This window comes from Eschrichtius robustus, chromosome 5 (assembly GCF_028021215.1).
Source record: "Eschrichtius robustus isolate mEscRob2 chromosome 5, mEscRob2.pri, whole genome shotgun sequence".
NCBI lineage: Eukaryota > Metazoa > Chordata > Mammalia > Artiodactyla > Eschrichtiidae > Eschrichtius > Eschrichtius robustus.
This window is the reverse complement of record NC_090828.1, coordinates 14,659,949-14,672,435: the sequence shown is the minus strand read 5'-3', so window position 1 is coordinate 14,672,435 and position 12,487 is coordinate 14,659,949.

Below are 12,487 nucleotides of genomic sequence, written 5' to 3'. Positions count from 1 at the left end.
TAAGAGGTCTCTCTTAAGACTGTGGCGTGGAGCCTCTAATCTCTCTCCTTCTCCCCTTGGTTTTTCTTAAGTCTGGAGTTTCCACCTGGGCCGTTAGGAGTCTCCAAACCCCGAAGTTGTAAGCAGAGTTATGAGTGCATTTTTATGCTCGTTTGGGAGAGTCGGTTTTATCAAATACCTAAAGAGCTCTGTGACCCTAAAAAGGTTAAGAACCTTTGCCTGAGTGGTTTCTGGAAGCCAAAATTGGTGAAAATCCTCAGATCTGCCTTCTGCGGTGTGGTCCAGCCCAGGTGACCTGGAAATAAGGGAAGCTCCATCCATCTGTGCGTTGATGCCACATTAATCAGTGCTTTCTCTGTGCAGAGTCCAACAGAAGGAGGGTGGGAGATCCAGCTGGGGACAAACAAGCGCTTTCTTCTGAAGCTTATAATCTCTTGTGGCTCAACAAATAATAAACAAATAAATAGATCATTACAAAGTAATGAGTGCTAAGTAGGTGAGAAGATTACCAAGAAGATGAGTACAGGTCGCTGGGACAGGCACAAGGGAAGCTACGTTTATTTAGCTGGGGTGTCAGGGAGAGCCTCCCCCTGAGGAGGTGACTTGAGATGTGGAGGTGAGATACCAGTGCACTGAAGGAAAAAAAAAAAAAAAGAAAGAGTTGTCCTTCTCAAAAGACCCCAAAGAGAGCCTCTGTGTCTGGAGTTAAGTGAGAGGAGGTCAGAGGGTGGGCAAGAGGGAGTGGGTCTTCCCTACCTTAAGGCAACCCATGCACTAAAAAGCCACCAAGACAACCCCAGTCTCCAACCTGGAAATTCTCAACTAGAAGAGGATTATTTAAGCAATAATTAAACCCCAGGCTATGGGATGATCTGCAATTTACTGTAAATTTAGGAGAGCTGCTTTCTAAACTAATTCTACCCCCAGGGTACATTTTCTTCCTTTCTTGGGCATTTTGGCTTCGGTCTGAACTTTGTGCCTCCTCCTTTCTATCTGACTTCAGGGCAGGGCCCAGCCCTGTCCCACCCACCTTGCCCATTCTGTGAAGCTTCTGCTTTAAGGATTTTGTTGCTAGTGGAAAGAGATGGGAATGCTAAAGGTGAGGCTTAAAGCTATAGAAATCTCTATGCTCTTGTAATGGCAGTTAAGTAAAAGATAAAAGCAGAAGAAAGTTCCCTTACTGTGTGGCCCAGGTTAGGAAAAGCTTGGGTCAAGAATAGGAGCATCTTTGCCTTCCCTCACGACCTTGCTGAGATGGGCAGAGGACACGCTCCTGAGCTTCTGCCCCCTAATGTTCTTCCCTCCAAATTCCCACATCACAGCCAAAATCACCCTCAGGGCAGGACACTTCCCATAGGTGGTCTTATCTGGCCTTCAAACAACCTGTAAAAGAGGGGGTGCTGGGCTTCCCTGGTGGCGCAGTGGTTAAGAATCCGCCTGCCAATGCAGGGCACACGGGTTCAAGCCCTGGCCCGGGAAGATCCCACATGCCATGGAGCAACTAAGCCCGTGCACCACAACTACTGAAGCCCGCATGCCTAGAGCCCATGCTCCACAACAAGAGAAGCCACCGCAATGAGAAGCCCGTGCACCACAACGAAGAGTAGCCCCCGCTTGCTGCAACTAGAGAAAAGCCCGCGCAGCAACAAAGACCCAACTCAGCCATAAATAAATAAATAAATAAATAAATAAATAAATAAATAAATAAAAAAGAGGGGGTGCTGTGCCCACTGTACAGATGAGAGCCTGAGTCTCAGAGGCAGTGAGGCCAAGACAAGCATAGACAGCTAATGAGGCTGAGCTGAGCCTACAATCAAGGCACCAAGGTGAAACAGGAGGAAAGGAGGCAGGGCACAACATTTGAAAGAATGACATAGCCCGAGGACATGACATAAACTGATTAGAACCAAATGGGTCCAAGATGGCAGACAAGTTGACTTCCACTAGACCTTGAGCCTAAGTATACGCTTACTGTAACACATCAGCAAGCTAAGTGACACGCCCACAGGCTCCATGACAGTTCCAAGACCAACCATAAGGATCAAAAAGTGGGCAGTGGCCCAATTCCTGGAAATCCCCGCCCCTTCCTGAAATAGCTGGAATACTCCTCCCACTCATTAGCCTATGAAATTACCCACCACTATAAAAACTGACAACCCCATACCCTGGTGCCTTTCTCACCTTCTCAGATGGCCCACACTCTGTGGAATGTGTTTCTCTCTAAATAAATCCACTTCTAACCTGTGACTTTGTCTTTCACTGAATTCTTTCTGCAATGAGACATCAAGAACCTGAGCTTCATTAAGTCCGGAAACCAGGTGTGTGATCTCAGTTGGAAGACTGTGGGTTTTGGCTGGGTTCCAGTCCCAGCCACGTGGGTTCAAGTCCCAACCTGGGTTTAGGCTGGGTTTGAGTCCCGGCACATGGGTTCAAGTCCCAATCTGAGGTGCACGGTTTCAGCTGGCGACCACGAAGGGATAGTGATTAGGTAAGAAAATGTTGAGAGTTTGGTCTTGGTTCTAAAGAGGCCCATGGGACGCCACGAGCCAGGCACACTGCGGAGGACGCTCTGTCGATTGTCTGCTCGTTTTTGACCGGCAGGTCAACCCCATATACTTAGGCACATCCAACAGCAGAGCCACGACAGAACTGTCAATTCCTATACTCTTCTCCTTGACTCTGAGGTTTTTCTCCTACATTCTTGCATTCTTGTTCATTCCTGCTCTATTTCTTTCTTTCTTCTATTAGCCCCAGAAGACCTGTGAGACCACCAAGGTGTACTTTTTATTACTTTTACTCCCCTCCCTCTGACCCTTACAAGTGCTGACCCTTCATTCCCAATTTATAGCTAGACCAACTCCCGCTCATCGTCAACACCATTGGGGACGTCTTCTGTGCCATTTCTTTGCAACTTTTGGGGCCCTAACCTGGTTGGGAGACTACCTTGGAAAGGATAGCATCTAAAATCATAAGTGCAAATCTTGACCAAATTGTGCAGTGGATTTTGACTTAAGAGTGGAATTTGGATAGCTCAGGAGTTAGAGACGTCACCTCAGGCTTATCTGAAATGGGCCAGGCTGCATCAATCCCAACCAATACCCCCTGGACCATATACTCCGGGACTGGGAAAGATTTGGACAACAGTAATTAAAAGGAAAAACTTAGTAGGTTATGTAATCAGGTTTGGCCACAATATGAGTTAGGAAATTTAAAATGAAGTACCCTATGTTCAAATATTCATGGCCTTGTATCTAAGCAATGAAACCCAAAAGAAATCTAAGGCGTGTGTAGCTCAGACGGATAACTCTAGGAAGGACACAGAGGACTTTTTAACTGACCTACCCTACAGGGCCATGGATCCCAAACGAATGTGGATCCCCCTTCCCCCGAGGTACAGGCCCTTTTGGCTATGCATTTCATAGCCCAGTCTGCCCCAGACATCAGGTGCAAAATTCAGAAAGCAACTGCTGGTCCTCAGACCCCAATGAATGGTTTGTTCCAATTGGTTTATTTGGTTTTCAGTAATAGGGATGTGGCCAAAAAGGCTGAACACACCCAGAGAAATATGCAAAAGACCCAAATGATTGCAGTAGCTTTGTCGGCTCAGAGACCACCAAAGGGGAAGCTGCCTTTTCTGGGCCAATCTGGCCCTGACAGACCCCAAGGCCCACGGGTACCCATATAAGGCCAGTGTTACCCTGTGTGGACAAAAGGGGCACTGGAGGGAGGATTGTGATTGATGTGCCCTTTGCAAACAGCCAGGGCATTGGAAGAGAGAATGCCCCAGATGCCAGAGAGTGATGGGGCCCCCTCCTCCATTGATGGTTTTGCAATCAGAAGACTGAAGGGGCCCAAGGCCGAAAGTGGCTCTGCCTAGAGATACCATCTACATAGCTAATGTCGAGCTGGGTGGTCATTGATGTGGCAGGCCACTTGATAGAATTTCTTATAGACACTGGTGCAAGCTTCTTGGTCTTAACCCAAAGGATTGGAAACCTTAGCGATCATAAGGAATACGTAAGGGGGTTGTCAGGGAAGAGACAGGGACACACTTTCCTGGAACCCCTTTTGTGCAAGGTCAATGGCCAGCTGTTTTTACATTCCTTTCTGTTCATGCCTGACTGTCCCATCCCTTTAATGGCAAGAGATTTATTAACTAAGTTAGGGGCCATTCTGTTTCTCGAGGGGCAAGGGAACCACCCTCATCACCAAATGGTTCTAACAAAAAGCAAAAAGGAAGAGATAAAATCTGAAGCTAAAATAGAAGCCTTAGTAGACCCTGGAATGTGGAATATCGAGGTTCCGGGCTTGGCCAAAGATATCCAGCCAGTGATTATTAAGTAAAAAGTGTTATATAGTGTCTGAATATAAGGTACAAATTTCTTAAACCAAGGGAAGATCCTCAAAGATGTTTGTGAGTAGATTACCAAAATAGGAGGCCACTGGTCTGACTAAGCTGACCATAGCTGATATTCAGAGCCTGATGGGAATTTTGGAAGAGGCCTTCTCCCCTAAGCTAAATGAGGAAAAGTAAAACTTAGGTGAATGGGTATGTCAGTCCTTCAGTATCATTGAGGTAACCACCCAATTCTTTGAAAAAGAAAACAAAACTGGGGACTTCCCTGGTGGCGCAGTGGTTAAGAATCCTCCTGCCAATGCAGGCGACATGGGTTCGAACCCTGGTCCGGGAAGATCCCACATGCCGCGGAGCAACTAAGCCCATGCACAACACCTACTGAGCCTGCGCTCTAGAGCCCACGAGCCACAACTACTGAGCCCACGTGCTACAACTACTGAAGCCCGCTCACCTAGAGCCCGTGCTCCACAACGAGAAGCCACCGCAGTAAGCCCACGCACCGCAACAAAGAGTAGCCCCCGCTCACCGCAACTAGAGAAAGCCCATGCACAGCAACGAAGACCCAATGCAGCCAAAAATAAATAAATAAAATAACTAAATTTAAAAAAAGAAAACAAAACTGTCCTTGTTTGACAAATGTAGTCTTCATAGGACCAGAGGTGTGGCTCCAAAAATAATCCAAAACCCACCAGTCCTTTTACCACTCCCAAAACATTCCCTATTTATTTTAAGAGGCTTGTAAGTATTAAACAAAGGGGAAACAAAGTCATCCTAGGAGGAATTTGCCTGTACCTTTGAGATGAAAATGTCCTATCTGGTCTTCTCAGGAAGCCTTATCTCTGCCATCTTTTTAAATGCAAATTTTAAAAAAGAGGGTAAAGTAATTTAGAACTTGACTTGTCAAGGATAAATAGAAATCTTAAGTGTCTTTTCTGTAAACACTAGTAAAAAGAGTTTAGCCATCTAGGTAGGTGACCTTGATTTTCCATCTGCTAGAAACCCAATTTGAATCCAACCCCTTGTAACTGATGCTTTTATGCTGTACCTGACTCAGGGCTGAAATTTTGGAATGGGAACTATGAGGCCTCTGTGTTTGTGTGTTCATATGTATCTATATGTGTGTTGTAGGTGTGTGGTATTGCCAAAAATGAATTTGTAAAAGAGCTCTACTTAATTGGCTTTAAAAAAAAATAAGCAATTATATAAATACTCAGAAATAGAAAATAATCTGGCCAGAATGAATTTCAGGTTCATGTCATCTGGAAAATATTCAGTACTAAACTGATATCTGGTATTGAAGGTGGCTTAAGCTTGTTGGTTTGATTAATACAGGCAAGTTAGAGTCATCAATGTTGAGTATAATACTTGTGTTGTACCTAGGTTTATTAGAGGTCAAATAAGACCTTATTCTGTTACAAATTTGTCAACAAGTAACTCAATGTGAAAAAAAACTTCTAAGAAAAGTAAGATATGCGTTTTTAGTAAAAGAAAGTGTGAAGAATGAAAAATACTGAAAAGAGTTATGCATGATCAGGATTTTCTAAGACTGGATTGAATTTAGTTGAGTAAATGGATTTTGTTAGGAATGCGCTGGAACAAGACTGGATTTGGTTCCTCCCTCCAAAGTATTCTTGAAATTCTGCTTTTGACGACAGATTGTGTGAGTTTCTTTGCTTTTAAGTGACTCGTATTTGCTTTTGAGATCTTTTGTAACTTTGGTTAAGGAATAAGTATTGTCTCACAGTGACTTATGACCTTATTTGACCAAGTGTTTTAAAACTTTTTGACAAACTTCCCAAGTATCAATTTTTAATTGTTTCTTTTGATTTCCAGCTAACTTTGGGGTACTTTAGAGGTCCCCTGAGGAATCTTAAAGAGAAATATTTAACTAGGATTATTTGGTGTGTTAAGTTAAATGTAATCAGTCAGAATTCTGGTTATTGTAACCAAGTTTCTTTATTGATTACATTGTAATCAGATGTTTAACCATGACTTTTAAGTCTTTTGTCATTTATAGATATTCTTGTAGTCTGATGCTGTTACAAAAAGTGCTTTATCATCAAGGAGATTCATAGAAAAGCTATGGAAGCAGTTACAACAGTTCCACACCAAGATGATGGCTATGCGAGGATTACAGCCCATACTGACTTAAAACAAGGAGCTGCCCTGCCCCTGGGGCCCCTGGATCAGGCATCCAGAGATTTTTACTCCCTGACGGGCAGGGTCCACACCCGCACTCAGCCCTGAAGCAGTTACATAAGACAGACCATCGCCCTTCTGCTTCTCATAAGAATATGGGAGTAAAATCTCTGAGGGGGGAATGAAACAGGAGGGAAGGAGGCAGGGCACAACCTTTGAAAGAATGACATAGCCCGAGGACATGACATAAACTGATTAGAACCAAATGGGTCCAAGATGGCTGACAAGTCAACTTCCACTAGACCTTGAGCCTCAGTATATGCTCACTGTAACACATCAGCAAGCTAAATGACATGCCCACAGGCGCCATGACAGTTCCAAGACCAGCCATAAGGTTCAAAGAGTGCGGGGTGGCCCAATTCCTGGAAATCCCCGCCCCTTCCCGAAATAGCTGGAATACTCCTCCCACTCATTAGCCTATGAAATTACCCACCCCTATAAATACTGACAACTCCATACCCTGGTGCCTTTCTCACCTGAGATGGCCCACACTCTGTCTGTGGAGTGTGTTTCTCTCTAAATAAATCCGCTTCTTACCTATCACTTTGTCTCTCACTGAATTCTTTCTGCAATGAGACATCAAGAACCTGAGCTTCATTAAGTCCTGAAACCAGGTGTGTGATCTCAGTTGGAAGACTGTGGGTTTTGGTCGGGTTCAAGCCCCAATCAGAGTTTTGGCTGGGTTCAAGTCCCAATCTCAGGTGCACGGTTTCAAAGGCTCGAGTTGATTCTCGCTGAAGCCTCACACATGGCAGAGCCACTCAGGACACTCAGTGGGGGACAAGCTGTGTTTATTCAGAATACCCATGGATCTTAGTGGAACTACTTGCATTTTTGAGTCTTGACTTCCCTATCCCATCTTTGCTCCCTTTTGAACTCCACAGCAGGTCCACCAATAATGAGGCCGACCCCGGGGAGGACCCAGAGATCCTGTATATCACGGTACTCCACCGGGAAGATGGTCCAATCCTGAAGGTGCCTTTGATTCCAAATCTACTGCCATAAGCAGAAGCCAGGGAGCACGGTGGGTGATGTGGTTCAGATCAGTCCATCTCTGAGCAGATTGGTGTGATTCTGTGCACAGAGCCCTGGTATTAGGTCAACTCGATTTATGAGTTTCACTTCTCAGATCACTCTATAACTACATAGTAACAGAAAGTACAGAGAATTCAGTAAAAGCCACCATGGAGTCCATAGAGGGGAAGTGGGGTGGGTGAGGTTACAAATCAGGGACATGGGAATAAAGCAAAATGATGACAGTCTATAAACCAGAATATCTAGAAACTGATATTCTAGAAATTGAGGAAAGTAAAGCTACAAGTTTAATAAAATAAAAGAAGCGGACTTCCCTGGTGGCGCAGTGGTTAAGAATCCACCTGCCAATGCAGGGCACATGGGTTTGAGCCCTGGTCCGGGAAGATCCCACATGCTGCGGAGCAACTAAGTCCATGTGCCACAACTACTGAGCCTGCGCTCTAGAGCCCGCGAGCCTCAACTACTGAGCCCGTGTGCCGCAACTACTGAAGCCTGCGCGCCTAGAGCCTGGGCTCCGCACAAGAGAAGCCACCGCAATGAGAAGCCCGCGCACAGCAATGAAGAGTAGCCCCTGCTTGCCACGACTAGAGAAAGCCCGCGTGCAGCAATGAAGACCCAACGCAGCCAAAAATAAATAAATAAATTTATTAAAAAAAAAAAAAAAAAGAAGAAGAAGCAAAGGAGAAGCCAAGTTCAAAGCCAGCCTGTGCAATTCCTGCATGGCAGCACACGTTTGATTGAAGCCTGGCCCTGCTGTTCTTCAGTGCCTTCCCATTAGTGTCTTAAGCAATCAACATCTCCAGTAATCCCCTCTGCAGTGTTCAGGAATTCACCTCGTCACGGGGAAACTTGTGGTTTGAGGACTTATGTTTTTAGGAAACTTCTTTTCAAAACTGGACATTTTTTATTCCAAATTAAAGAACCCTATCCAATATGTTTCTAAAGAATGTTTTTAGAAAATTTTCAGTTAAAAAATATTATAGGTTCACTGTAGATTTGGAAAACACAGGAAAGTGTTGTTTTAAAGCCCCACTCTTAATCTTACCATGAAGAAATAACCACTGTTACATTTGGTATATTTCCTTTCAGACAGATTTCAGACAGAGGAGAGGAGGGAAATTTAGTTTTTAAAACAAAAATTGGAATCCTACCATATGTACTGTTTTATATCCTACTGATATTTTTTTGTTTGTTTGGGGCTTTTTTTTTGGTAACTGAACAAATATTAATTGAGCATCTGCTTTGTGCCAAGAACTGTGTTGGCTACTGGGCATAGAACAATGAGAAAAAAAAAAAAGGCATGGTCCCTCTCAAGATGAGTATGCACTGCTATAGGGAAGACACTTTTTTCTGTAACTAACATACATAAATGTGTGATTATCACAAAGGAGATAGTGCTGTGCAAACATGTAAAAAAATTCCTAGCAGACATTTGTTGTTTGCCTCTCCAGGATCCAGTCTCCCTGCCTCCTGAAGTCCCAGTTTAGGTTTGGGGACCCAACACACACATAACGCTTAGCCTTAGGGGTAGCACATGGCCTGACAGTGTCCTAGTGGATCAAGGCATTGCTTTCCCATGGTGACGATGATTGGTTCTAAAATGGGCATATGCTTGGAGTCAAGTAACCTAAGCCAACAAGACTAAATTCTGGGACACTTATTGGAATCTCCTTGGAGAAGTATATCCACTCTTCCTCCTAGGTTTGAAGGTGAAGAAGGAAGCCGGAGCCACTGCAGCCATCTTAGCATGAAAGGTGAGCTTCTCTTTGGAACCAGCACCAAAGAAATGCGGCCAAGAGACACTTTTTGAGTCCTGGATCAAGCCAGAAACTAATCCTGGATTTTGCAGTTACCTGAACTAATTTGGTTGTCACAGTTTGGGTGATTAAGATGATTTGAGGCATAAATGAGTCAGGTAAGGTTTCTCTGAGAAAGGGAGGTATAAGGTGAGATCTGAGGAATGAGTAGGAGTTAAGCAGGCCTGGAGCAGGAGGGAGGTGAAGAGACCAGTTGAAGGCAAGAAACAGCATGCTCGTGCTCAGGAGCCTGGAGCAGGTGAAGCTGCAGAACATGGGTCCAAAAAAGCTTGAGTGCAGGGACGGGGCAAATCACGCAGGGCCCTGGAGGTTGGATTAAGCATTCAGAATATGAGATCAAGAAGTGGGAAACCATTTAAGGCTTACAAGTAAAGAAGTGTCAAATTTGTATTTTAAAGATGTTTATTAACAGTTTGCTGTGGTGCGGAGAATAGAACTGGTGGCAGACAGGAGAGGATACAGGGCATCTGGGTGGTCTTTGCAATATTTCAAGTGAAAGATGATACAGTGACTTTGACCAGGATGCTTGTAATGGATTTTTTTAAAATATATTTATTTATTTATTTGGCTGCATCGTGTTTTAGTTGCGGGATCTTTCGTTGCGGCACGCGGACTCCTCTCTAGTTGTGGTGCACAGGCTTTAGAGTGCACAGGCTTACTTGCCCCGTGGCATGTGGGATCTTAGTTCCCCTGACCAGGATCGAACCTGTGTCCCCTGCATTGGAAGGCGGATCCTTAACCACTGGTTCACCAGGGAAGTCCCTGGATTTTTTTACTTAATGCTATTTTGTGAGAATCTCTCAATATCAATTTCTAGTTAAAAAAAACAAAAACAAAAACACAGTGACTTCCCTGGTCGCGCAGTGGTTAAGAATCCGCCTGCCAAGGCAGGGGACACGGGTTCGAGCCCTGGTCTGGGAAGATCCCACATGCTGCAGAGCAACTAAGCCCGTGCACCAAAACTACTGAGCCTGCTCTCTAGAGATGGAGAATCAATAAGAAACCTGTTTGGACTTCCCTGGTGGCGCAGTGCTTAAGGATCCGCCTGCTTATACAGGGGACACGGGTTTGATCCCTGGTCTGTGTGCCACAACTTCTGAGCCCATGTGCCACAACTACTGAAGCCCGTGCGCCTGGAGCCCGTGCTCCGCAACAAGAGAAGCCACTGCTCGCCACAACTAGAGAAAGCCTGCGGACAGCAACGAAGACCCAACGCAGCCAAAAACAACAACAACAGCAACAACACAATACTTAAAGGACATATAAATAGCCTATTCTTGGGCTATGCATATTCTATTTCCTTATAACTGACACATAATGAAATTCCAGGAATCTAAGTCCTTATGACTAAATACTGAGATTGTTTCCACTTGTTATTTTATGAATATTATTCAATACAATGGAAATCTTGTACATAAAATTTTTCTCCAAGCTTCTGGTTACATCAGGATAAATTCATAAAATTCAAATTACTAGTTGAAAGAATAAACCTTTTGAAGCATCTCTCTATATATATATCCAGCTTACACTGGTCTATATTCCCACCAGTAATAAACAACCCACGTAACTCTTGAATTAAGAATAAATTTCAGTATAAACAGAGTTCCAGCTGAATTCAGTTGGAGAAAACTCACAACTCTGCTGGCCTGTCTCAGTTTAAATTCCTGCCCACACATTTAAATATCCTTTAGGGCCAACTGGCAGTCTCACCACATCCCCCAGCCAACTTGCTCCCCTCTGCTGAAGGACTGTTGAAGACCTTCTCTCCTCATACTTCAGCACCTCCTCCCCTTTCCTCCCAACAGCTTTTTATTCCACTGAGAAAATAGAAGCAATCAAAAGACACAGTGCTATATTTAAAATCGATAACCAACAAGGACTTACTGTATAACACAGGGAACTCTGCTCAGTATTCTATAATAACCTAAATGGGAAAAGAATTTGAAAAAGAAGAGATACATGTATATCTATAACTGAATCAGTTTGCTGTACACCTGCAATTAACACAAAATTGTTAATCAACTATATTCCCATATAAAATAAAAATTAAAAAAAAAAAAAGATAACTTCCCCAGCCTTAAAACACCAGTGTTCCAGCCTTCCCGAATTCTCTCATGTCTCCCCTTGCTCGTCCCTCCATTACTACCACGGATGGCCTGTCTGGACCTGTCCGCTTGGGCACGAAGTACCCCCCGCCCCTCACAGAGGCAAGGAGCCTGTTCTGGAATTGCCACACTTTTTTTCATCATCACTTCCTCCCATTCTACAAGCCCATCCCCATACAACATTTAAACATGCAGTAATATCCTCCATCCTTTAAAAACAAGACAAAACTTCCTTTGGCCTCGTGTTCCCTTCTAGCTGCCACCCTATATCTCCTCTCTCCTTTATAATAACGTTAGGGGAACCACTGACTGAAACCGCCCACCCGGGCCAGGCACCACAGTAACTATTTGCATGAGTTATCTTGAGACAGGAGGTTCTGGTAAGGAACGCAGAAGTGACAAGCCACCACCAACCAGAAGAATTCGGGAAAGGTCAAAAGGAGAGAGGAGACCCCTGTCCAAATGTCCTACCAACTTCCCAGAATCCTTCTCGCTTCAATCCATCTTGGCTGAGTGATGTGCACGCCACCAGGAAGGACCCTGAGTCAAAGTGATTGGCCAGAGACAACCCGGAAACGAACCCCATCACCATAAAACCTGAGACTGTGAGCCACACGGCAGAGCAGGTCTCCTGGGTTCCCTCACCCTCCTGCTCTCCACCCAGGTGTCGCTTCCCAATAAAGTCTGTTGCTTTGTCAGCACGTATGTCTCCTCGGACAATTCGTTTCAGAGTGTTAAACAAGAGCCCGCTCTCGGGCCCTGGAGGGGGTCCCCCTTCCTGCAACAATAAAGACTCAGTTAGCTGTTACTCCCTGTCTTTGCCTCCTCTGATCCCACATTCTTTTGAACCCACTGCCATTAGGCTTTTGCCTCCACCACACTGCTTTTATCCAGATCGCCAATGAGCTCACGTTGCCCAGCCCCGTGGGCAGCACTCAATCTTCATCTCAGTCCACCCATCAGCCAGGTTTGAC